At 51.0% G+C, this 25,592-nt stretch overlaps 1 protein-coding gene across 3 annotated transcripts in view; it reads left to right on the top strand.

Moving 5' to 3' along the window:
- Positions 1 to 25,592, top strand: part of KIRREL3 (kirre like nephrin family adhesion molecule 3) — a 339,574-nt gene that overhangs the window by 373 nt on the left and 313,609 nt on the right. The window lies entirely within an intron of this gene.

Consider the following 25,592-nt stretch of genomic DNA (forward strand, 5'->3'; position numbering starts at 1 on the left):
TCCAATCCCATTTTGGGGGGGTGGGGGGGGAGAAGCCTCTTTGGCTGGCGCCAGGCTGGGGGGAGAGGGTTTGCCCCCCCCCCCCCCAAAGAGGCTGTGGTGGGAATACAGGCACCCAGGGGGGAGGTGGGGACCCCCATACCATGGTGATTTTTGGGGGGGGGGGTCGGAGGTGGATCCCAGCTCCCCACCAGCGTGGGGATGCGGAGGGATTTTTCCCTCGAACTTCGCTGCCTGCCTGTGGTCCCCCCCCAGTAATAAAAAGGATTTGGGGAGGGGGTTGGGGGGTGGTCGCTGGGCCCTCCATCACCTGTGGAGGGTGCTGAGGGAGCCCAGCTTTGCCCATCTCCTGCTCATCCCCTCGCAACGCCGCCGCCAACACCATCTGCGTCCCGAAGCCGGCTTTTTCTCAGGGTAGGGCTTGGGGTTTGCTTCAAAAACCGAAAAACCCACCCCCGAACCCACGCAGCTCGTCCATCTGTTGATGAAATGAAGGATAAAAGTTTGGGAGGGAGTGGTGCTTCTCGACGGGCAGCTGGTTTTTTATTTTATTTCATTCTTTTTTAGCTCAGCCAGACGTTATTGCTGAGCATCCCCAGCCGTACGCCGTGTTTTCCCCCTCTTATTCCCTGAGCGGGGATGCTGCGTTCGGAGGTGGCTGAGCTGCTGGTTGTCCTCACCTCTTCTTTCCCTGGGCTGGGATGTGATGCTGGGCTCCCAGCCTGCCCTCCCTTCCCTTTTTTCCCCCCCTCTCCCTGTACTAATATTCCTTCAGGGAGAAAGGCTGGTTTGCGTTCGCCTTTGCTTCTGCACAAAAGAAACCCGCCGCGTCCTCCGTGTGGGTTTCTGGCTGAGCAAATCTGAACTCTCCCTGGTACAGCAGGTCCAGGGGGGATGCCAGCAATTTGGAAAAGCTGATCCTGGCCTCCTCGTGTCTCTTCCCCGCTCCCACGGATCGCTCAGCTCCCTGCAGGTCAAATGGCATTTTGCTAGCGGAGCTGAGCAAGTTTGCGCCTGGGATCCAGCAGGGATTTGCTTCCTTTTTCCCCCTCTCCTCCCTTTTGCAGCCGTTATATTTAATAAGAGCTAATGCACTTTTTAATAGCGCTTTGCGTTCGAAAGCGGCCGCGGCTCCTCGGCTCTGCTGCGCTCGGTTGATTTGTCTTCCCCTTGTCTCTCCCATCAGTAGCGTGCATCTGGTACCTTGCTTATTCATGCCGGGTTATAAGGCAGGGAGATAGTGTCTTGCAGAGCGTTTTTTGGCTGTTTTCTTGAGTAGGGAGAGCCAAATGCATTTCTCTGGAGCTGCTGCTCCTCGTGGTACATGGGAAAGGGGCCGTGGGGCAGCTCTGTGACTTTCCCCTTTGGGGTGAAACCACGCAAACGATCACTAAAGGGGTTTCATGCGAAGGATTCCTTAAACCACACAGTATTTTGGGGGAGGAAAGGCCTTGGCTGTAGGAACTGAAGCTGATTTTACAACATATTTTGTGTTTACCTCCCCTGGAGCCGCCGCTGTGGTGGTTCTGGTGTGTCTGGGTGCGGTGGCATTCGCTTTCCGTGGGCAAAGGGGCTGCTAGAGCCTGGTGGGATGCTACGGGTGTGCCCGGAGGACAGGCGTGCCTTGCTCTGCAGTGCCAAAACTTGCTCGAAGGAACAACTGAAATCACTTGGCCCTGCCTGTCGCGAGTTTCAGCGGACAAGGAGCAGGCAGGGCTGTGTTTTCTTGCCTGCAAGCACCGAAGTGGCTCAAAGGGATTTGCCTTAAGAAGGCAGGCAGGACTTAAATTCCCCCCTGAGCCAAGGGCAGCAGGGATGGGGAGCGTGGTCCCTGCAGAAAACCTTGCTTTAGATCCAGGATTTGGATCCTAATTCCAGAAAAGCTGCCTTGCACAGAAGCCTTGCCGAGGAGGTGTTTTTCCATCCCCGGCTGCGTACACTGATGCCCTTGGGTTTGTGATTCAGGGGCCCTGTGCCTCCTTGTGGCACGCCGACATGCTGCTGCCCGCTCCTGCGAGGCTGTGACTTGGGCTCCCGGCTGAGCTGGCGGGGTGAAGATGCTGAGCTTGTTGCTCCAAGGCTGGGTACTCAGCCTGGAATGAGGAGGGTCCCTTTTGCAGCTGGCTTCTGAGGTGACCTGGGAAGAGCAAATCTTCCCTTGAGCATCCTCTGCCTTTCACCCTTGCAAACGGTCTGAAACAGCCTGGGCTTTCCCTTTCTGGGAGTCGGTGTTTCCTACGCGGGGTTGGATTTCCCCTGTCATCGCTTTTCTCCTACCCACCCCAAAAGCTGCCAGGCCCCACAGCTTGGGTTGGAAGGGGAGATGAAGTTGCAGCGGGATTTGCCTCCTGGGGAGAGGGGTGATGAATACCGAGTTGGCCGGGTGTTGCAGGGTATGTTTTTCTCCTTCACAGTTGGCTTGGCTCCTCCCTGGAAGCGACTGCTTTGCTATCTTCTGTCAGAGGGGTCTGTCATTAGCAGTGGCAGCTCAACTTCCCGGTGGCTTGCCGTCAGCCCTTGGGTGGAGAAGAGGGAGATGATGCTGAGGAGAGAAACCAGGCCAGTTCCACTCACCGGCACTGGTTAGGGCTGGGAGGTGAGGGTTGTAGCAGCTTGGGAGGGGTTAGTGGTTGACAGGGAGCTAAAAAGTAAGCTTGTGGGTGCTGGGACCTGTGTGTAGGAGGGCTGGGGGCTTTGCTCCTCTCCACAGCCCATCAAGCGCACGGGGCGCTTGCATGCAACTGTGAACCTGCTGATGAGAAGGCTGGAAATCTGTGACTGTCATCCCTCTTTAAAGTTAATTCCTCCTGCTGGGTGGAGAGCCAGGGTTGCTTTGCAGGAGAAACCATCTCGGGCTGTTTCCGAAACCCAGCGGGTGAATCTCAGCCTTTGGGAGCACAAGGAGTGTGTGTGGTGCCGCAAAATGAGCGAGGGCTAATGGGCTTGAAAAATTAAGCTGATGAAGAGCACTAACAGCATGAGAAGTAGCAACAAAAAAAAAAAATGTTTGAGTAGAAGGCCGTGATGGTTTGGAAAGGTGCTTTGTGGAGATGGGAGATGCTGCTGGTGGATGGATGTGGGTTTGGTGGGGCTGTGGGAGCTCATGACTGGGCTCCACAGGAGGGAAACCGAAGTAAGCCTCAAGTTATGGCTGGTGTTGTCTGCTCTGTGCTATCCCTGGGGGAAAAAGCGTGGCATTGCCTCTTCTGATGTCTGTTTTGGTACGATTCAGAGTTCCCCGCGCTTCCCCCTTCTCCAGCCTGTAGGTCCTGCAGCGAGGTCTGCGTGAGGACTGCAGGTGACTTCGCTCAAGCCGGCTTTCTTGCAAGGTTTCAGTTATTTGAAAAGAGGAGGAGGGAGGAGCTGCGGTGTGTTCAGGTGCCCTTAGCCAGAGGCAGGAAAGCGAGGAGAAACACTTGCCCTGATGCTCATATTGCATCTCGACCAGCCTCTCCCTCCCAAGGTTAGGTGGAGGTCCCTGGGTAGCACATTTTTTGGCAGATATCGATTAATTCTGGGCTTCCCTGTTGTTTTAGGGGACACCACCTGGAGCAGAAACCTGCACGGGAATCGCTGACAGGCCACCAGCTCCCAGTCTGTAGTCGGACTCCATGTCTTAGAATAAAAAGGCTCGATGCTCTTTTTTAGCCGTAACTAAAGGGGAAGAGGGCAATGTGCCCTTAGGTTGTGAGTTGGCTGAGGATGGCGGTCTTTGAATAAGCTGTTTTCCTCCAAGCAGGCTGATGGGGAGGGCGGCTTGCTTCAAACCTCTGATTTAAGAAGTTTTGCGAGTTGGTACCGCGCTCCTCGCTCTCGGCTTCTCGGCACGGCTGGGTGGAGGGACCTTTCTCAAAACGCTGCCGAAGAATTGGCTTGCTCATTTCCAGGGTCCTTCCAGTGGGATTAAACAGCTCTTTTTTTTCTATTATTATTATTTTATTTTAAAGACCAGCACATTTATAACTACCACTGATGAAGGCCCTGATGTAGCTTCTGTCCGGGAGCGGTGCGAGCCTTTCCTCTGACTTCATCGGGAGCTGCTGCTGGCTGGAGAGACGCAAAGCGGTAGTGACCGAGTACAAGCTTATTTTATAAATCAATAGGCAGTGAAGCAAATTGGTTGTAAATCAGTCTCTTGCTTATTCGTGGAGATTTAAGGCGGTTGGTGGAGCTGTGGGGTTTTTAAGGCGGTCTGCCCGGCCGTCGGGGCTGGCGGTTGTCAGTTCCCTTCAGTATTAATTTCAAACATGCCAGAAAAAATGCGGGGTTTTTTTCCTCTTGGCTGGGGAGAAGTGAAGTTTAAAGCCCATCCTGTGCTTCCCAAGCGAGGGTTGAATAGCAGGGTCCTGCTGCTACTCAAAACTCATGGGTTCCTATTCCTCTACTTCACCCTGAGGAAGGTCTGTGCTGCAGATTGCTCAATGGAAGGGGGGGATAAAGAGGGAAAATATCCATTTCTGAATTGTGCATTGTGGTAGGACAGAGCAAACGCTGGGTTCCGGCCTTGGAAACTGTGGCCTAACAGATGTCCTGGTTCAATATGCCTTTTGAGTGTAGTCAAGCCTGTTTATTCATCGCCTGGTTGGCAAGACCCACGCTCTCGAGTGTTTGCCTTTCCCCGGCGGCAGCCTCCAAAGCGAAGCAGAAGGAGCTGGAGGTCACTTGGCTGTTACGTGGCTCTTCCTTTTACTGAGCTGAAAACCGAAAGGCGCTTTGAGCTTACCTCTTGGCGATGGGCTCCGAGCCTCCCGCCGCTATCGATGTCACGTGCTGTCGAAGTAGGAGGTGGAACGCTTGCCTGGTTGAATTCAGATGCTAACTTGGGGATGAGATCTTGGCTTAGCGTGTTCCTTCACTGCCCCCACTTGCAACAAAAGCTTACGGCAAGCTTTGGGTCTGTGTTTTGGGCTCTCAGGGTGGAGCAGGGTGGAAGAGGGGCTGCCCAGGGAGGTTGCGGAGTCTCCTTCTCTGGAGATATTCAAGACCTGCCTGGACAAGGTCCTGTACAGCCTGCTCTGGGTGACCCTGCTTTGGCAGGGGGGTTGGACTGGGTGACCCACAGAGGTCCCTTCCAACCCCTATTCTGTGGTTCTGTTTTCTCTGAGGGCTTTGCCATAACCATTGATGCAAGCAGGTCAGGCTTTCAACTAGGATAAAAGATGCTTTGTTTCCAATGACTTTGCGTTTGGTGGAATTGCTGTGTCGGTTTGTTATGTGTGTGGTCGGATGGTGGCCAATTCACCTCTTAAGTGCGAGTGAATTGATGTTGTGGGGTCTGTTGTGGTCGTTTTCAATATAACATGCGGCAAAGCCATGGCACGCACACCCTGCCTGGGTGTGCCAGGCTCGCAGCACCTAAAGGCTGACAATTCCAGGAGCCTTTTGGGTGAGCAGCCCTGTTTTTGTGGGAGGGGAAACACAGAAAATGTTCCCTAGTGGTTTTTTTATTTCAGAAACTCGTTTCCCAGCAGGATGCGTGCTGTGGGCTGGAGGAGCCCTGCTAATTGCAGGTGAAATATGCGCTGATAGTGGAAGGGATGAACCTCCTCAAACTTCCTCGTGGATGAAGAATCAAAGCTTTGTGCTGTGGGTCCCATATTGCTTTGTTTCACCCCAGGCAGGGAGTGAGTGGGAGAAGCCAGTGGGTTTGGAGTCCCACCTTGCATTTTGGTCAGGTATTCACTCATTAACTTAATATTGCCTGACTCATTAAAAGATTAGAAATGGAGGGCCTGAATCCTTCTCAGTCTTCCTCCTCCCCCCCCCCTCCACTAGCATAAATGAGTATTCAAGTTGTATGCTGCCAGTCAGTAAATGTCAATATTGGATAAGTGTTTCCTTTATATCAGTGCAATTTAGCATAAGCTGCTTGGAAACAAATGTCTTCCATAAGCATGAGGTGTTTCAGTAAGTACACAGTCAACATTACTAGGAGGATTAAATAAATGTCAGCCCCACTTGTGTGCTCAGCGTCAAGTTAAGACAGCCAAGCTTGCATAACGGCCAGCGTGGCGGTGACGACAGGAGGGATTTTTGCAAGTCTGTGGAGAGCACGGGATGGGAGGAGCTGCTTTGGATGGTGGTACCTGGATCCGAAGGGGATGTGGAGACAGGAGGTGTGGATGGGGCTTAAAGTGGGGGGATAGCTGATGGTGTGGGGCGCAAAGGGACGCGTGAACCTTCCCTCCAGCCAAACAGGTCTGCTCTGGAGAGAGCCGTTCTTTGGCACTGGAGAAAGCTTCATTCAGCCAGCGTTGGCTTGAGCAGCTGCAGTTGCTGGCTCAGGGCGAGTATCCTTCTGCAGACTGGCCCAGGCCACCAGTGCTCAGATGGACCTGCCTCTGCCTTTTCCAGTACAAACTGGGAGTTGCTTGGCTGCAGCTGGTTGTAGAAAAGCAGGGCCCAAGGGGGTGAGGCTTGGTCATCGCCTGCTTTGTGGTGGGGAACATGCTGTGCTTTGAGGACCGTCTGTCAGCCCTGAGCTCAAGGGTTCCCAAAGCTGTGGAGATGGCAGGCCATGGAAGAAGAGTGATGTTGGTCCATGCTGGCAAGGCTTGTGAAGGTGGCTGGAGGGAGATGCTCACCTTTGGCTGCTCTGCCTTCAGCTGCGTGAGTGAGCATTTCTCTCTGCCAAACAGGCAAAGGCATCTGGCTTCTGCAAAGGGATCGAAGTCCAACCAGCCCATGGAGGTGTTGCTCAGTTGTTAGCAGAGGCTCGAATCCTTTCCTCAAGCTCCATGTGCAGGAAAGCCCTGCTTTTTACCACCCCTCACTTTGCACCTTCCCCGGTTGCCCTGAGATGTCACTGGGTGCTGTCTTGGTTGGTCTGTGGCAAGCAATGCCAGAAAGGAGAGAAAAATGTGGGAGCACGACGGGGGGGCTGAGCTTGGATGTATTTCCATTCCTAACGATGCAAAACTGCTCCTTTCTCCCCAGCTGGCAAGTAGCTGACTGCAGCCACTTGTTCCCAGCTGCACAAAAATAACTGTAGACAAAATCGTTAGCAGTCAGATGAGCCTTATCAGCTCCTCTGATGCCCGTCTCTGCCTCTGGTCCACGTGGACGCGTCACCCCGCAGAGTGTGGGTTTTAATGACTGGCTATTGCTGTTCCAGGTGACTTGAGCAGAGCATTCCAGTCCTGTCCGAGCAGTCGGAGGAGCTTTTGCGGCTCGTTCGTAGAGCGGAGTCTAACCACGGCTCTCGCCTCGTTAGGCTGCGCATTTACAGTGCTGGAGAAACAGCTTGAGGACATGTGGGGTGTCTTAATAATTCAGACTAGGGGAAGGAATACCCGAGGATTTTGAATCTCGGAGCAGAGCTCGTGTGGTTTTCATCCTTCCTCTTTTTTTTGGTTCAGCCTGGCGGTGGCAGCAGCAGCGCTCGCATGGAGCTGAGCTCCGATGTGCTGGTGCCAGACGACCCCCTGGGCTCCAGCTCTGCGGGGAGGCTGAGGTTTGGGGTTCAGCAAAACCAGGGCCATTCCCCCCCCCCTCCTGTGCTGCAGAGAGGTCAGGGTGGGGGGAAGAATTGGGGCCCCTCAAGTTTTCACCCTGCACCCGGGGAGCGGTGGTCGCCCTGTTGCGTGGTTGGGCGTGTCTTGGGACGATGGGGCAGATCTTGTGGTGACTCTGCCAAGGAGCACATAGCGGTGATGCAGATGTCGTCAGCTTGCTCAAAAAGCAGAAAGGGCGAGGTTGTAGGAGGGGAATGTGGGGCTGCGTCTGACCCACTGCTGCTTTTGCCCTCCATGCCCCAGTTTGGCAGTGGGATGCGTGGACGTGATGAACCTGTCGTGCATCCTTGGGTGGGGCGTTGGGGTATCCTGCAGCAGTGGCAGGGAACGGATGCCGTGGCTGGTCAGTGCTGCCTTGCTGGGTTGTTTTTCTCCTTTCTCCCCCGAGCTAATCCCCGGAGTGTGATTCAACACTCCTCTCTTCTCCTCCTGGCTGTGTCTTTAATAAGCTGGGAGTGACGGGGCCACCCCCCCCCCACCCGCAAGTGCTGTAGAAACAGAACCAACAGATGCTAAAATTAGGCACAGCTGTTTGCAGTGTTTTGTCCTCCCGATCAGAGTCTGACACTGTCTATGCTGATTCCTCATCTTGTCCAGAGACTGAAAAGGTTTAAGATATCAGAGCTCCGTGTGGCTGGAAATTAACTCCTTCTGTCTAAGCTGAAACCTGACTTACGGGTAGCTTTCTTGTGTTTTCCTCTATTTGCACTTATAAAGGTCCTTTATCTGCACTTATAATGGTGGAAGTTGCCCAGTAACCTCAAGGCGGGCATCTTCTTTCCTTCCCTACGTGGGAGACAAGCTGGTTTGCCCTTCCTCATGAGCTTCCCCACCAGAGACCAAGGGAAACATCTTCATCTTTGCTGTCCCTCAGCCTTTACGTGCCTAAACCCAGTTGTCAGGCGCAGCTTAGATAACCCCTGCAGTCCAGCTTGGTTTCTGCATGCCTAAAGCTGTCCTGCTCCAGCACCACGTCCTGGATATTGTCATCTCCTTTCATTTTGGAGAGGCAGAAGGTTTATTGAGTGCTTTTGCTTGATTAGTATGCAGACTTTGCATTCGTGGCTTGGTCAGTGGGGTGGGCAGTGTCCCATGTGTCTGCTCTTCCACTGCCATCCGGGGAGTGCTTGCTCCTGACAGTGAATACCAGAGGCTTTTTAAGAGGTGATGGCTGTCTCTGTTGCCTGCCACCCCTTGGAAAAAAGTTCATCCCCCTTCACTTGGGTTGTAGCGTAGGGGCGTGGTGTCAACCCTACAGAGATGTACGTGTCAGAGAGGGCAGAGAGAGAAACTTCATGGAACAGCAGACGTGCCTTTTGCTGTCAAGCCCAGAACAGTGTAGATGTCGCCTCCTGACAGATCTGTGATGATAGCAGCAGCAGTGCTGTTGGGCTGGGTGCGAGTCAGGGTCTTGCATGGTGGTGTAAGTCTGAGGGATTATTTTTTTCCCTTTGCCTCTTGTGCGAATGTCTATCTCCTGCGACAGGAACGGTTTTTGAAGATTTCTCTTGTTCCGGTCATGCTTAAAATGATAATATTGGTTTAAGATAGACACTCGTGATAAACTGGGAAACACGGCGCCCTTGGAAATCCTTAAAGCTCTCTTTTGTCAAATGGGCTGGCTAGGAAGGCATCTGCTGGGGCTTTCAGATTGCCACACTTTGGATGCAAACCTCCTCCTAAGGTTGCGTTTTCTTGGAAAGAGCTGACACCTCTCGCCTTCCCCTCCTTCTCCAGGAGGTACCGACTGCAGTAAGGTGGTATTCACAGAATGGCAGGGGTTGGAAGGGACCTCTGTGGGTCATCTAGTCCAACCCCCCTGCTGAAGCAGGGTCACCCAGACCAGGCTGCACAGCACCGCGTCCAGGCGGGTCTTGAATATCTCCAGAGAAGGAGACTCCACAGCCTCCCTGGGCAGCCTGGGCCAGGGCTCTGTCACCCTCAGAGGGAAGAAGTTCTTCCTCGGGTTCAGCTGGAACTTCCTCTGCTTCCGTTTGTGCCCGTTGCCCCTTGTCCTGTCACTGGGCACCCCTGAAAAGAGTCTGGCCCCGTCCTCCTGACACCCACCCTGCAGATACTTAGAGGCATTTCTAAGGTCCCCTCTCAGCCTTCTCTTCTCCAGGCTGAACAAGCCCAGCTCCCTCAGCCTCTCCTCGTAGGAGAGATGCTCCAGTCCCCTCCTCATCCTCCTAGCCCTCTGCTGGACTCTCTCCAGCAGCTCCTCATCTTTCTTGAACTGGGGAGCCCAGCACTGGACACAGGACTCCAGATGGGGCCTCACCAGGGCAGAGCAGAGGGGGAGGAGAACCTCCCTCGCCCTGCTGCCCACACTCCTCTTGATGCACCCCAGGATCCCATTGGCCTACTTGGCAACTTGCTCAGCAACTCTGTGCAGCTTCTGGGGTGCTACCTGTGATCGCCCAAATTTGTCTTTGTAACCTTTCTGCGATGGAAGCGAACCAGGAGGGGGAAGTGCTAACCAGGCAAAGCAGGTTGTTTTTTTTTTTCCTGGAAGGGAGCAGGGATGGAGGAAGGTGAGGAGAGAAGAGTGAAATATCTCTTCTCAGGAAAGAAAGTCTCATGCAGTTGCCAAATGGCTGATGTCCTTTGATATGTCTGTACAGTGGTGGTTGTAGCAAACTTTTCATCCAGCATACTGATTTTTTTTTTTCCTGCAGCAGGTAGGTTTCTCTCTGCGGTTTGGCTTTCTCCCAAGCATCGGCAGACATCTGTGCAGTGCTCTTAACCTGCGCAAGTTGCTGCTGACGTGAGCAGATCAGAGTTCTGTCCCGGTGGGAATGTCTTGCTCAAAATCGGGAGGAAAGTTGAAGCTTTGAAGCTTGTTGTGGAGCGGGAAACATCAGAGAATTACAGATTGAAAACTTTGAGGTGGACTTGCTGAAATACAACGTTTTGATATTTGCAATTTTAACATGGAGTTCAGGAAGGGTCTTTTTTTGTGCACAGGGGGTGAGTGAGTACCACTGTCCTCTGGTAGATGAAGGGATGCTGGGAAGCTGTCATAGAAACCATTTGACTATCGATTGCTGGTCGTTCTTCTCTGGGGTTTGGGAAGGGGATGCAGCTCTGCTCTTGCCATTGGCCTGACCAATGAACTCGTCATGATGGCTCTCGCGGTGTGCCAGTTTGTCACAGCATATTGAATTCTACAACGGCGTTAGCCTGATCTATGTGTCTGTAAAGCATCTTGTGGTAGGCTCAATACAATTACTTTGTTGCCTGACAGTTTGTTTCTCTTGGCCTGGTTGTGTGCTTTGCTTACCTGTTCTGATGTACACCGTGAGGACGTTGTGTGCCTCACTTGCTCCTCTCTGAAAGCACCCTGAAAATCAGCTCATAATTATTGGAAAAGATGGAAAGATTATAAAGGTGCCGGTGATATTCATCTGGCCCTGGTGCATTGAGCAGGTAAAGAAAGGACCGAAGAGGCGATTGGAGAGATTGATGGGCAGTAATGGGCATAATAGTAATTTTTGTCCTGTGTTTTTAATAAGGTGATTGACGACAAACGCAGCTGGAGCCCCCGTGCGGAGACTGAGAGATGCAGTTAAATTACAGAGGCTTCTTAACTTAATGAGGCCATGTAATGAAAATAAGGCATAATGAGCAAAGTATAATAGTACTATTATGCTTAGGAGTGCTCTAGCAGAGGGCTGAGCAGGCAGCGCCTGGCCGTGCTGGGGGATGGTCTCTCTGGGAGGAAGGGCTGTTCTGGTTGGGATGAGGATGAGGAGGCTGGGGAATATTTGGGAGACTTGGGAAAAACATTGGCTAGCCAAGTGATGTACCCACCTGCCATCGGGTGGGAATGAAGGAGTGGAGCAGCAGAGATGGTTGATCCCATGTGCTTCTGGGGGGGGGGTGGGTCGTAAGCTTTTGGGCAAATCTCTGCTCTGGGTTTTATTTGCTGCAGGTAACCTTGGGGAAGACCATGCGAGCCTCTTGTTACAGAGATGAAGTTGCAGGGGGGGTGTCAGGTTTTGTGATGGGAAGGAGAAGCAATGGGCTTTTTGAACCAGCCTGGAGGCAGGACGTGCTGGGAATTGATGGGCAGGCTCCGAGAGGGCTGCGGCAGGTTTGCGTGCCAAAAACCTTGATTCAGGGACTTGGTCTTGAGGCTTGCATTAGCTGGATTGGGGCCTTTTTGGGGGTGGAGGTGGGAAGTGGATTAGCGTCTGCAGAACAGTTATGTCTCTGCTGCTGTTAAATGTAGTTAAACTTGAGCGACTTCTAATCTAATAATGAAAGGAAGAGAAATAAGTGTTCTCAGTGATGCATGCCCCTCACTGTAAGTACTAATTGAAAACAGATATTTACTTTAAAATGAAAATGTAATAGGATAAATGGTGGGTTGAGAATTTCGCGCACGTAGGAGGGAGAAGTGAACGCATGCAGCCTCCCGACTGCTCTGGCCAGGCTCCGTGTCTGGCTAGGAGCAGTATCTCCCATGCTGTGGGGTCCGTAAGCTGGAGAAAGGGCCTGAGGCTTAGGTCAGAGCAGAGCTCGGAGCCTTACTTGCTCAAGTTGGGTGTGCTGGGGTTCTCTTCATCTGAATTTGATCTGCAGAGGACCTTCCAAGCTGGGCTTTTGCTTCTCCTCCTTGTGAACCTTTCCCAGCCAGAGCTCCAGGGGAAGGAGAGGTGAAGTGTGTGAAGACCAGGGAAGCATCACCTCTCTTTTCACTAGGGTGGTGGGGCTGGGTGGTGGTGGTGACCCTCTCTTGCTGATGGTCTCTGCTGCTTGAGACCCACCTCGCTGCCCTGAGCTGGCTGTCGTGGCCCGTAGCCCTGGCTTGGTAGGTGAAGTTGAAAGTGCTGGAGAGATGCTGGCCAACGTTGCCTTCTGGGGGGCTGCTGGAGGAGCTTCAGGGAGATCTCCGGTCCCCTCAGGCCTATTTGAATGGGTGCTGATCCCTTGGGGAGACTCTTGGCTGTGAATGCTCAGGCTGTAGCACATCTTGCCCCAGGTTTGTCCACCCTCCTCCCGTCCCCTGCAACCCATCTCATGCAAGTCACTGTTCCAGCAGCCGAAGCCGGAGTCGCAGTGCTTTTTAAAGTGGTTTGTAGGCAAAGCTCAGTGCTGCATGACTGGTGACCATTAAAGGATGCTGCTCGACAAAAGCCTCCCCCCCCAGCACTGTAAGCTCTGGAGGGAAGCAGCCTGGCCCTAATCCCTTTGTGCCGAGTTCCTGCTTGTGTCTTCGTATGGGTCCCTTTGTATAATTTGCATTTTGCACTCTGATCGTATGCATAGAATTCCAATTGAAATGGGGGCTTGAACAGATTTGCATGCTAATGAGGCACTGGCTTTATTTATTTATTTGGAGCCCTCTCAAGCAGGCAGCAGGGTGCTGAAAAGCAGCTCGGGCAGCTTGGTTGGTGGTAGAGCTCTCTGGCAGCGCGAGGACCTTTGCTTGATCCCCCGAGACCCACTTGCCCACTGTGCGTAGGTGTTTGAAGCTGATGGGGTCTGCTCCAGCAGCTCTCGGCTTGTCCTTCTTGACCCCTTGTGGGGGCTGTCCATGGAGATGCAAGGACAGTTTCAGCCCGCCTTAAGTAACCAGAGATGCCTCATTTATGTTATACTGGTGCTGACTGGGTCTGGGTGTGGATTTGCCACATGAAGTGGAAACACTGCTGTGTTCTAGCCAGCATGAGCTGCTTGATGATGAATGCAGTGGTCTGTGGGCAAAATGATGGGAGCGTGCCCCCGTTGTCTCCTTGACTTTGCAGCAGTGCTCAGGGTGGGTGCCTGCTGGCCTTGGCTGCCTGTGTTCCTCATCAGACCATGACCCTTCCCTTCATCACCGGGCTGTTACTTCTGGTGTCTTTCAGCAGCTGACCTTGGGTTGTTGCATATGGGCTTTGGTGGTGATGCCCATCAATCCTGCTCTGCTGTGGCCAGGTTCCTCCGGCACTGCGGTGGTCCACCCATGCTGTTTCCCATCGACAGGAGCCTTTCAGCCTCTTCCAAAGTCGGCAATAAAGTTTGGAAAAGTTGAGAAACTGTCAGGCAGAGAAGGGGAAGCCAAGGGCTGGGAGAAAACCAGTTCCCAAAACTCCACATCATTACTGGGGAGGGGGGAAAAAAAGACACCAAAGCCCAACATCGTGTCCCTGTGTGTTCTCATTCCCTGCCTTATATATATATATAAATATACAGGACATACATGCAGTATATAGCTTGATGCTCAGTCTTTCCATGCCAGCTCTCCCTCCCCAGCTGACTTCTACTGCAGCTGAGTTTGTTGCTGGCATGCTGAAAAAAACGGCCGAGCGAGGGCTTCTGAAATGGCAGAAGGAATTGGGTCACACAGCGCTGCCCCGGGAGAGCAAGTTTCTCTCGGAGCAGTCTGGCTTCCAGTTATTATTTTACAGGGGGATGTTAGAGGTTGATAAGGGAGCTGTTCTGGCTGCCACTGGGGCTTATTTGGGGCTTACTGTACGCTCCAGTTTGTATTTTAATATAGTCAAAGGTGACTTACAACTTTAATATTAATTTTAAAACTGATTGCTCGAGTTCTTTTTTTTTTTATCTACATGAAACCAGATTAATCTCAGCCTTCCTTGATCCTGCTGGTAGCTTTTCTTTCCCTGGCTGGAGACGCACGTGGTCTGTGTTGCACCAACAAAAGACAAGAAGGAAGATGTTTGCGTGGTGATAAATAATTGTCACAGGGTCTGCTTTTCTTCCAGAGAAATCCCTGCTCTGAGCTCGACAATGGCATCAGTGGGAGCTCTTGCTTTTGTACGAGGTTCTCCGCCTCGGCTTGCGGAGCGGGGCTTTGCTCGACAAAGTCCGGCTTTGTGCTTCCCATAGAAACCTCATTTTTTGTCGTTGTGTTTCTGCCTGGTTTTGCAGGCTCTCCATAATACATCTCCTTCTGTGCCGCTTTGTGCTGCCGGCATTGCAGTTTCTCACCGCTCGCTATGCTGCTTGCAAGATGTTTTGTGCCCGAGACAACAGTATTTCGTGGGGTGAGAAGGTGGCCTTGTGGCAGGGGCAGTGAAGTGGGCCACGGGGAGCTGGAGCTGCCTCGCCGTCCTGCTTCTGGCTCCTTGAGCATCCTTGGGTGGTCGTGCTAGGCTGGAGGAGCCCTCAGCTGCTGGAGCTTGGAGATGCTTCTGCTTCCAGGTGCCTAATTTGGGCTGTTTCAGTCCACCTTGAATACCAGGCATTTGCCGGATAGCTTGAGCAAAGGCGATGCCTTTTAAGATGACCAAAGCTGGGCACCCAAAACTGAGTTGCTTTTGGCAATATTCAGCTTTAATGCTAGGCTGCTGGCTTGTCTTTGGAAGTGGCTGGTGCCTTCTGACCCCTTCAAGGGTAATCATCCCAAGTCTTGTAGTTTGAGTGAATCCCTGTGACTTAACTCCAGGATGCTCGGTGTTGTGTTGCTGTAGGTGCTCTGGACCTAGGAGTGGCCTTGCTGGTGCTGCCAGTCTGTGGAGCATCAGTGGGTGGTTGGTCTTTGTAATTGGAAAAAAAGGATCCGAGTCGTGGCTCTGGAGACCTGTGGTCGTGCATCTTCATGTCTCAAGCGCTGGTCAGCCTGTACACCAGTGGCACTTGTTAAATTTACCCAAGGTAAAGAGTTTACAACCTACTGTACCGGGACTGTTCTCCATACCTCAGTGAATGATTGCTGGAATTAAATGCTATGTAACCAACCTTCAGCTCTTCCATGTTTTGTGTGTAGGACTGCAGGCTCATGTTCTCCAAAATGCTGCCTGTAGCTTTTCTCATCCCAGCCTTAGGAATAAATGCTTTTCAGAGCTTGTTTTCTCACGCACCATGCAACTTGCTGTATATAAATGTTCTGGATTGATGGACTGAGGGCCTGGAATGGAATAAGCTGTGTGAATCTGACAGTGGCAGATGGGGAGAACTGAGGCACAGAAGCCTGCAGCAGAGGTCCATGCTACTTGGTATCGCAGCCTTGGGAGGGTTTGCTTGCTAGAGCTACCCCCTGTGTGTCTTTTCCTCACCTTGTAGCTGAGCCTGGAGTGGGAAACCATCAGGTATTGTGTTGGCTCGGAAGGCAAACAGAAACCATCTTAAGACAGCGACGAGACCGAAGAGCCATTAAAGGCAAGACTTGACACTGTGCAAGCGCACACCAACCGGCAGCCACATAAATCCCATTTGTTTTACATTTCAGAGCTTAATGAGACAGAAATCGCATGGCAATTGTCGTATCTGAAGGCAGAGATTGCTAGTTTGCATTTAACTAAAGCAGCCGCCGTGTGCGGCACCGGCACCTGAAACGAAGCCACGATACCCGCTCGCTGCATTGCTGCTGCGGTGGGGAATGTACCTTGGGTAGCTACAAACTGTTGGTTGCCCTGAAACTCAACACCAATCGCCTGTGTGTGTATAAACCCACCGACAGTGACACCAGATTGTCTTGGAGGTCACCAGCCTCACACCTTCTCCAAGGTAGTTGAATACCACGCAAAGAATTGAGGCATGTGGTAATCAAGTCCAGGAACCCAATTTTTGTGTGATTTCACTAGGATATGGGTATGAAAAAACCTGAGGTGTGCTCTTCGGAGGGATGTGTGGGAACTTGGAAGGAGCTATCACTCTGGGATAGCTGAATACTGTGGGTCCAGGAGTAGACTGAAGCCCTCACCCCTGAGCCATCCTGCACCGATACGCATTTCAAACTATTTCCAAAGCTCTGCGTGCCGCCAACTTCTCGGAATATTGCTCTTGGCGGTTTGCACCCCGGGTGGAGAGAGATTACGATGGTACTTTATGAGACTGCGGCAATACTCATCAGCCACAGCTTCGTGCACCGGTCAGGAGGTAATATCATGCCTGCTTTTCTTAAAGCAATTGCTATTTTTAGTAGGAGCAGTTTCTGCCTTAGACACCTACTCGTGGTAGCAGTGGTTTGGAAACCACCAGGTTAAAATTACCTCGGCAGCACCTTTAGCAGCGTCGTGTGCCTTGGTCACCAAGGGGTGGAAACGCTTCTGGGAATCATCTCAAATCTGTGTAAACCATCCAGCTTGCCTCCATGTGTTTTTCAGCGTAAGCCTATATGTACTTAAAATTAGTTGAACAATAGGAAGGTACTAATGTCAAAGTGCATTATCTTGGGTAACTTGCGTCGTCTCTGCTAATTTGTGCCTTAGCTTTCCAGATAATGTTCATAAATTGCTAAAGCAGTGTTTTAATGTTAACATAAGCTACAGCCTTTTTCAGGACTGTTACAGAATGGGCTGTGCGTGGAGCTCTGAAATGGATTTTTTTTTTTCCTCTTATTTCCCCCCCCTTGTCCATCTGAACTGAAAAACCGCAGAAGAAATGCTATATTGGGTTAACTGAGCACAAGACTGAAAATATTTGCTTCAGGTCAAATAAAACATTTCATCTCATATGAGATGTTCTTTGTTCAGACTTAAACCTTTTTTAAAGTAAATGAATTTCAGAGATGTTTGGGGGGGGGAGTCTAAATGCTTCACGTAGAGGGGAAAGTGTCTAAATAAAACACTTTCACTTTTGACACCCACTCCTCCCCTTTCAGTCCAGACAATTTGAATGGGTTTGGTGGGAGCTCGTGGATCGCATCGGTTGACCCGCATCTGTATGTTGGAAGGACTGTGCTGAAGATGCAGGGGGAAGAGCTAATGAGTCACTTTTCTAATGGGTATCTCGGTAGGTGAAGTACTGAAATTACACATTTGAAGGAATAATGGGACCCTAGTTAGATGACTAAATCTTAATCATCCTGGGGGCGACGAGTAGGGGAAATTGTGAGTTGGATCATCTTGATTAGAGAAGTTGGGGATAAAGAGTATTTTGCAGCTAGCCTGGAGCTTTGGGGGAAGAGGGGGAACCAAAACCAAGCTGACAGTCATGAACCCAGCTGGGTCATCCCTGGCACTGAAGCTGAGACTTGCATGGTCTTTCCTCCTCAAGAGGAGTCTCCTTGATGGTGTGTGATTCAGTGATGTGCTGGGTGACTGAATCCATTCCCTGCTGTTGATCGTGTTTCATCATCAATTTCCTGAAAATATTATGAAATGGTTCCTCATCGTAGAGGTGCTGTAGCATTTGGTGTTGCATTTGGCTTCCTGGTGAATCCTTACTAGGTTATCTGAGATCTTCTCAATGTGAAGAGAAATTCCCTAGGCCCTTGGGTGCTATTATAAAGCACTGGGAGAGAATCCTCCAGAGATCTACTGCAAAGGCTTGGAAAATAATTCCGGTAGGACCTCTGCAGTGGTCCAGGTCTTCTCCTGAACAAATGGTGTTCCTCTGGGCACGTACGTTTGGATGCATCTCTTCAAGCGTACGCCTGGGGTGCTGGGAAGGGTGCTATCTATTTTAGTGGAGTAATTGAGCAATCGCATTGTCCTGGACAGAGCAGCTAATGATTTTTTCTTGTATGATAATGCGTCTTCATTACTCTAGGGAAATCATTTGCTCCTGTGAAGACAGGCCTCATTCCTTTCATCGTGTGGGTTAAGGGGGAAGAGACTAATGGCTTAATTAAAAGGTTGGAGAGAAAAATCTGTCTTAACCCTTTTTTTTTGGTATTAAGAGTACTGCGGGTAGGAAGATTACATATGAAGGCACGTCACGGCCCAGCTTTGTCTCGTGGAGCTTTTTGGTACCATTGCATCAAACAGGGGACACGAATGTCAGGTCTTCAATCCGTCACCCGTGTCTCCCGTAAGCCATCTGCCCGCTGGAGCAGGCTGGCATAGGCACGCGCTTGTGTTTCTTTGTGGAAGACGCTGAGATTTATTCTGCGCGAAAGGGGAGCGTTATTTAAATCTGCACACTTTGCAGGATGTGAAAGCAGCTCCACGTAATATACAGCCTTCCCCTCCGCTGGGACCGCTCTATTAACATCTTTCATTTGTGTAGTTGGATGCTCTGCAGTTCCTCTTAGCGGTGATAATCCGGCAAAGGCCTCTGTGTTGTTCACACTGCAATATTTATGGAGCCAGCCTTCCTTTTAATTTCCATGCCGAGTTTGGCCATATGCAGAGATAGAATACAAACAGCAGCTTTAGTCACACAATGGTTGAGGCTTTTCCCTCAGTGGGATGTAGGGCTTTTCAGTGACTTATTTGGAGCTGATTGGGTGTGCTTTTGGAAAAGAAATGGAAAGATTTGAGTGTGTCTGACAGCGATTGTGCTCTCCCAGGCTGCCTCCAAAGACAAATAGTGGTGGAAAGCCCTTTACTGGGACCAGGAGAAGGGCTTTAAGCAGTGGCAACCGGACTACAGGGTCAACCGCTGGGATTTTTAGGGCAGGAGGGACCTGCTGATGTGCATCCTCCCGTCCGAGCCTGTCAACAAAGGAGCATCAGCAGAAGGCATCTCTTTGTGAATGAGAAGAGCTGTCCTGCAAAGGAGCAGTGCTTTACCTCCTTCACAAGCCAAACTTTTTTGGGTGATCCAGAGGGGAAAGGAGCCCTCAGGCAGCTCGTGCTTATGGGTGTTTCTAAGCTGGGATGGTAGATGCCAGTAGTTTTCTTACACGTGAGGGTGGATGGAGACTATGGCTTGGAGCTCAGGTCCTGTGGAGCTGACCTTATACCTGCTGGATTCCATACACGTGCCCCTGTTCCTGCCGCGCATGATGCCTTTCCCTTCAATGCTGAGCTCTCCCAAACCAGAAGCGAGACCACTTCTTTTTCTACCAGGGAGGAGAGCAGAAGGGAGCCTGGCAGCAGTCAACGTGGTGAGCGCATCCAAGCCAGCGCTCTTGAGGTTGGTACTTTGGCTCGTTGAGGTGCTCGGCTTGGCGCGGAGGTATCGGAGCACCAGGCACGCACGTGCATCTCTATCTGCGGCTCCGATTCCCCAGCTTCTTTCTCTTCATTTTGCACAATTAAATATTTAAAGCCAGTAAACACTTTAGTTCGTCTGCACAGTGCTGTCTGCCCAATTATCCTCCTGCAGGGCTGTCGTATTGTGCCAGTTGCTTCCCTGGGTGCTGGCAGCCTTTAGCCTACACGCCAGTCATTGCGATGAGGAAAACCCCAGCTCTCCAAAGCTCGCCTCACCCCTGTCTGCAGCTCTTCAGCGCCTTGGGGTTACCTTGGTGTGAGACACTCCAACACAGTATTGGCCTGCCTGAGCCTTTTCAAAGCACCAGAAAGAGCTGTTTGTTCTTCTAAAGCTGTTTTGCAGGTATTGACGAGGGAATAAAGGGAGGGTTTAGGTGATGGCTTCCAAGAAACCTGTAAACACAGGGCAGACCTGTTGTACTGCGAAGTGCCGAAGCTGCTGTTGGCTCCCTGGAGCTACTGGAGATGGCACTTCTGCGGTCTTGGTCCCAGCAGTTTTCAGTGCTTTGTGTGGGTCTGCAGTGCCTTGGCCTTCCTCGCCGCCTCCCTGAAGCAGCGACGGTGGTTGAAGGTGGGATTTTGCTGCTCCCAAAATACTGGAATCAAGGCATTGGCTTCTCAGCTTTAGAAATGGGGTGTTGAATCTCTCCACAGTTCCTGTCCCCATATTGAGGGTGCCCTTCTGCTAACTTAAATCCCTTTCTGTATTTTTTTATACAGCCAATGAGATTTTGCTGGTAAACAAAGGGAAACAACTCTCCCAGCCTCAGTCAAGCAAAGATGGCTTGTGGGTTTTTTGTCTTGCTTTTCAGGGCCTTGATTCAGTGGTGTCCATTTCCAAGAGGGATGGACCAGCACGATTTTACTGTGGTTTCAAAAGATATTTTAAGTGCTTGAACTCCTGCCATTGCCGAGTTACGCACCTGAATCTGGCCTTGACTGTGCAGGATGAATTTCTTGCTATGGTTTTCAAGGTAGTCTGTATTAGCAGCTTGTCCTCTGCCAGACGGATCGGTGTTAGCAGCTAATGGGGTTTCTCTCTCTACTCGCTCAGCAGTGATGTGCTGTCCCAGACCTTGGCATCGGAGGTGGTCGGTGTGAATATCGGAATGGTAGCGAGGAGTCCCTGGCTTGCTTCTGGGCTGTGATAACCGGCATACGCGGAGTTTTGCCCCAGTGCAAAATCCAGATTGGAATTTTTTCTGGTCTCCATTAAAAATTCTTACCCATTGGGATTGCTATCGATGAGGTGCTCTCACTGGTCAGTGTTTCCTTCCTGGATCAATAAATCTTGGTATTGATTTCAAAATAAGCTGGTATCTTAGAAGTACAGTGATGCTGGTTCCAGCAGGCAGCTCAGGGCTCTGCTGCTGTTTGCAATGTGAATCTCAGTTCCCCGCAGGTTATATCTGTGGGTAGCTGCTTCCATAGCGAGCCGTAGGATTTTGTGTCTGCACCTCAGACCAACCCTCTCCCTCCTGAGGTGGGACTTGGAAGGAGAATCGTAGAATCATGAAGGCTGGGAAAGACCTCTGAGATGAAGTCCAGCCATCAACCCATCACCACCATGCCTGTTAAACCATGTCCTGAAGTGCCACATCCACACGTTTTTTGAACCCCTCCAGGGATGGGGACTCCACCATTGCCCTGGGCAGCCAGTACTTTAGTTGTACTTGAAAGCAAGTGCTTTAGCTGAAGCGAAGAGTCCTTTTGCACGGCTGCATGGTGTCATCTCACAGGTCAAGGACTCCCTTCTACCTATGGTCCCTGTCCCCTATGGTGTGATCCCCTGTCTGCATGGCTCCAGCTTGCAGTGCTGGCTGCTGGAGGTAATGCCTGTGGCACAGCAGTTCATCAGGGTGGGTCCCATGGAGTTGTTCTCTGCTGCCTTTGCTTTTTAGAGCTGTTGAATTGACCAGCAGCTCCCACCATCCTCATCCTCGTTGCATGCTTTTCTCCCTGGCACGTTGCTTTCCAGCCTGAGGAGACCACCTGGAAAGCCAGCTAATAGTGCGTGAAGCTGTCTAGGCTTGATGAACTTGTCCTTGTGGTGGCTTTTGTCATAGATGAGAGATTTCATAAGAAGCTTTACTGTTTTATACCAGCAGCAGATCTTCCAGGCTTAGCTGGCTTAGAAGCAGCTGAGGCATCGGGCAGGATCCTGTATGAAATCTGTTGGGAGTAATGAACCACAGATGACTCTGTTTTCTGAATCGATACCGAGCTGCTGTTTCTAGAAAGCTGCCAACCACGCGAATGTGAGGTTAGCGATGGAAGAACGCTTTCATGGGGGAGTGGGGAAAGCTGTTGGGACTGTCAGATGTCTCTGCTTTCTACCCAAGAGGCTTCTGTGTTTGTCTCGGGCGAAGTGTCTCCTCCTGTTTGCTCCCTTGTTCCTTCCAAATACTGTGAGGCTTAGCACACTTTGTGCTTGCAGAGCACTTCTTGGGTGAAGCGTGCTGGAAAAGTGCAAAGTATTTATTATTATTTGCATAGCAGCCCCTGACCTGCTGTGAAGAAGCAGCCCTTCAGCTCTGCTGAGTAAATATACCTTCATTAAAAAAAAAAAACCCTCTGCCTGTACCGCATGAACTACTGTCTCGCGTTCATCTGCTTTTTCATGTGTAAAAGTCTTGGGAGTATTTGACTTTAATGAATTTTGAGCATGCAGAGTGCGTGTTCGGACCAACGCAGTGCAGCATCTTGACCCTGACAGCGCCGGCGACAGCTAGGAATAGCATCCAGGTGGACTGCTGAGAAATTATTTGCTTCAGGAGTGCCTCTGCATCCAGTTTAGAAGTTGCCTTATGGCTGGAAACCTGCAGGCTTCAGCTGAAGCCAAAGTACCTGTTTAGGGTGGCGTGGGGGTGGTTTCCAGCTTGGTTTGCTGGGAAGGTGCGTGGGTAGGGGCTTGTTGAAGATGCCGCCTGCTCTAGCCCAGCTTCTGGGGCATCGCACCCACACTTCAAAGCTACTTTAGCCCTGCCTGGTGCAAAGCCGTTTGGACTGCAAACGGGATGCCGAGGTTTTAGATGCTCTCAGTGGCCCGTAAAATCTGCTTGAGCTTCCCGTGACGTTAAAGCTTGAGGAGTCGCTATTTAAAGTGGAGTGTTTTCACAAGGGCTCGAGGTTGGCTTAGTGCTGCTCTTGTCGCCGTTGGTTTAAGTCTAGTTCAAACAAACTTTGTTAGATGCTGAGAACTCTCTGAAAATATTCCTCCCTCTCCCTCCCCCCCGCCCAGAGGAAGGCAGGCAGATAGCTGTATTGGAACAGTATTTGGAAAGTATTTGGGTCTTGCTTTATAATGCAGCAGGCTACAGCCATTTTCCGCTAGAGATGCAGGGGACAGAAAGCACTGGCCACAATCCTTCAGCTGCCTGGCCTTGACAGAGCTGGGAAATCAGATACTGGGCAAATGCTGAATGTTAAAGGGGGGGGTTTCTGTTTTTTCTGCTTTCTGTTCTGTTGTTCAGCATACAGGTTTGAGTGGGGAGCTGCTTTATCTTCAGCATCTTGCTCAAAAAAAGCTGCACAGCTCAACAGATTTCCTTGATAAATTCCCAGAGCGTGTCCTCATCCTTCCCTCTTGTCATCTGACAAATGAGGGTTTTGTCTAGCATTCCTTATTGACTTATTTGCTTTTATTATACCCGTGTTGCAGAGAACGAAGAACCCAGGTAGCACGAGCGTCTTGTAACTTTGGAATCTTGTTTTTAGTCAAAGGACTGGGGTGCTCTTTTGTTCTTAACAGCACTGGTTTCCTTTGGGGTTCTGTTGCAGATTAAAAGCTCAGTTTGCAAAAGATGCCTGCTTGTTTTCCTCACCAGTCAGCTCTCGATACCGACTGTCGCAAACGAGGGTCCAGACGTGTGTACCTGCACCCATTTACCTTGGCTTCCCTCTATTCAAGCAAAAGCCGAGTTGGGGCTGCATGGACCGTGTCTGTAGCTGTTGTAGATGGAGAGTCTTGCCAAGCTTCCCCAAACCCCAAGAATACATGAGGGCTAGGGAATAAACAGCAGAAGCTGCAGTGTCACTGGACAACGCTGAAAAAGCAGGATCCATCCATAGGTGCAAGATTAATCCATCCATAGGTGCAAGATGCATCCCATCTGCGTTTTCCTTCCCATACAGCCTGTTGGGCAGCAGCAGCCTTGGGGGCTGTGCAGCTCCACATGCGAGTTCTTGGTACTCCTACCCAAAATGGGATGCCGTGAAGGATTTGTGTTTCTGCTGGCGTTCTTGTTAATCTGCCAAAGAATGGGATTTGCCAAAACACTTGAGAGCTGAAGTTCAGCTGGCTTGCAATAGGATTAGAGCTCCTAAAGAGGGGAGGATTTTAAAAAGCTGGTGTTACCGTCAGCTCTGTCTTGGAGCAGGCAGTCTGGGTGTCTGGTGGAGGAATCAATGCGGGTCCACTTTCTTTTTAATTTGTCTTTTGGTGTCCTAGTGTCTTACATACGGAAGCACCTTTAAGACAGGATCACTTTATTTGCTCGTATGGAGCACAGCAGCTTGTCATCCTAGCAGCCTGCCACATCTCTCACCAATTTGACAGGTGGAGAAGAATTAAAACCTAGGAGGATTATAAGTAGGCAAAATGCAATTACTTAGGAAAAAATCCACTAGGATTCTGCTGAATACCACATCTTAAAGGGACTTCTGGGGCTTCTTAGCTGTCTGGAAGCTTTGGGATCTGCTAAGACTGTGCTTTGAGAGAAGTAGACCCAAGACTGTGTGGTGGACCAATTTTTTCCAAGAGCATCCTTTCTTAGATGCTTCCTTCACCGCCCAGTCTTCTTGCAGGACCTTCCTTAGCATCGTGCCTGGTTGCTAACCGTATTGCTTTTTGTCTTCCTCCTGTCTGAACGATGCTCCCTCCCCCCAAGTCCCAGCACCATATGTCATTAAAATGCTTAGACATGTGGAAAAGGTCTTGACAGAGATTCAAGGAGACAAGGGAGATGCGGACGAGCAGAGACTTTGTCAGATGGAATGATTCTGACATTAGCGACGCTAACCCGAAGAGAAAGATATAGCTATAGGAGGGGAACGAAGGAGGTGGGGGACGTGAATCGACAGAGGCATGGAGACGGGCGTCGCGGGCGAGGGAGAGTGAGACAGAGGAAAAACCGGAGCGATTTCTAACAGTAAATGAAGTGGAAAGCAGCAGTGGGGATGGAGGACCCGAGCATGGTCTCGGTTTCATGGTGCAGGGCAGTCTGTGACCCTGCCTTGACTTAAATTTGGAAATGTGTAAGTCTGAGACCAGCAGAGTAGGATTATTTTTGTCTCCTCCACCCTTTTGCATGCCAGGACCTGGTTTGGGAGCCTTTCCTCCTTGGCTGGCCTCCCACAACCCTGTGAGTAAAGCTGTTAGCTACCTCTAGCCTCCACCCGTACCGGGGGAAGGTGGAAAAATAACCCTGCGAGCACCTCGAGGAAGGAGAAAGCTTTTTACCTTCGTTCTCCCTTGGGTGAGTATGTCTCCTCCTGTCACCTGCTGCTGTAGGGTGCGGGATTCCCCCTGCTAGCTGCTGCTTGCATGGACCTTCCTTAAAAAGACAAGACAGCGCTCTTTTGCTGGTTGTTAGCGTGCTTTGAGGGTGTGTTTTTGCCTGCGGAGAACACCTCTGAATTGCTTTGTGATGCTGTAAAGAAAACAAGCGAAACCAAGCCTACCCGGCTCCTGTTCAGAGGAGGATTTCGAGCATCCACGTGGGCGGCAAGCGTAGACGTATGGCCCTGTGCGTTTGATATTCAGGGCAGGAAGCTGGTGGGGAAAACCCAGCGCAGAATTCCTCGCGTCGTTAATGCAAACACACCTACGGTACAGAAAAACCAAACAGATGAAACGCTTGGAGCTGGGAGGAGGGGGGGGGGGAAAGCAATTCCCAAACTACACGCAACCTGCTTCTGTTGTTTAAGCAGACTTGGCTGGAAAAAAGAAATACCATCTGCAGTGTGGAAGGGAAGAAAGGATCTGACTCCAGGTAATGCAAGGTGTTAGCGAGCCAGGGAAGGCAGCTGCTCCGTAAGGATGCTCCTGCAGATCCCTCCTCGCCATCCCTGTGCTGTGCGCTGGGAGAGGCTATTTTGATTTATTTACGAAGAGCTGGAGGCCAGGAGTCTCCAACCAGTGAGGTTTTGCCCCAACTGTGGCTCCTGTGCCCTTGGTGGGAGGACTGGGAGGCTGCTCACCATGTCCTTCAGTGGGAAAACTTTCTTTTCAAGTTTTACC

This window comes from Opisthocomus hoazin, chromosome 24 (assembly GCF_030867145.1).
Source record: "Opisthocomus hoazin isolate bOpiHoa1 chromosome 24, bOpiHoa1.hap1, whole genome shotgun sequence".
NCBI classification, from domain to species: domain Eukaryota; kingdom Metazoa; phylum Chordata; class Aves; order Opisthocomiformes; family Opisthocomidae; genus Opisthocomus; species Opisthocomus hoazin.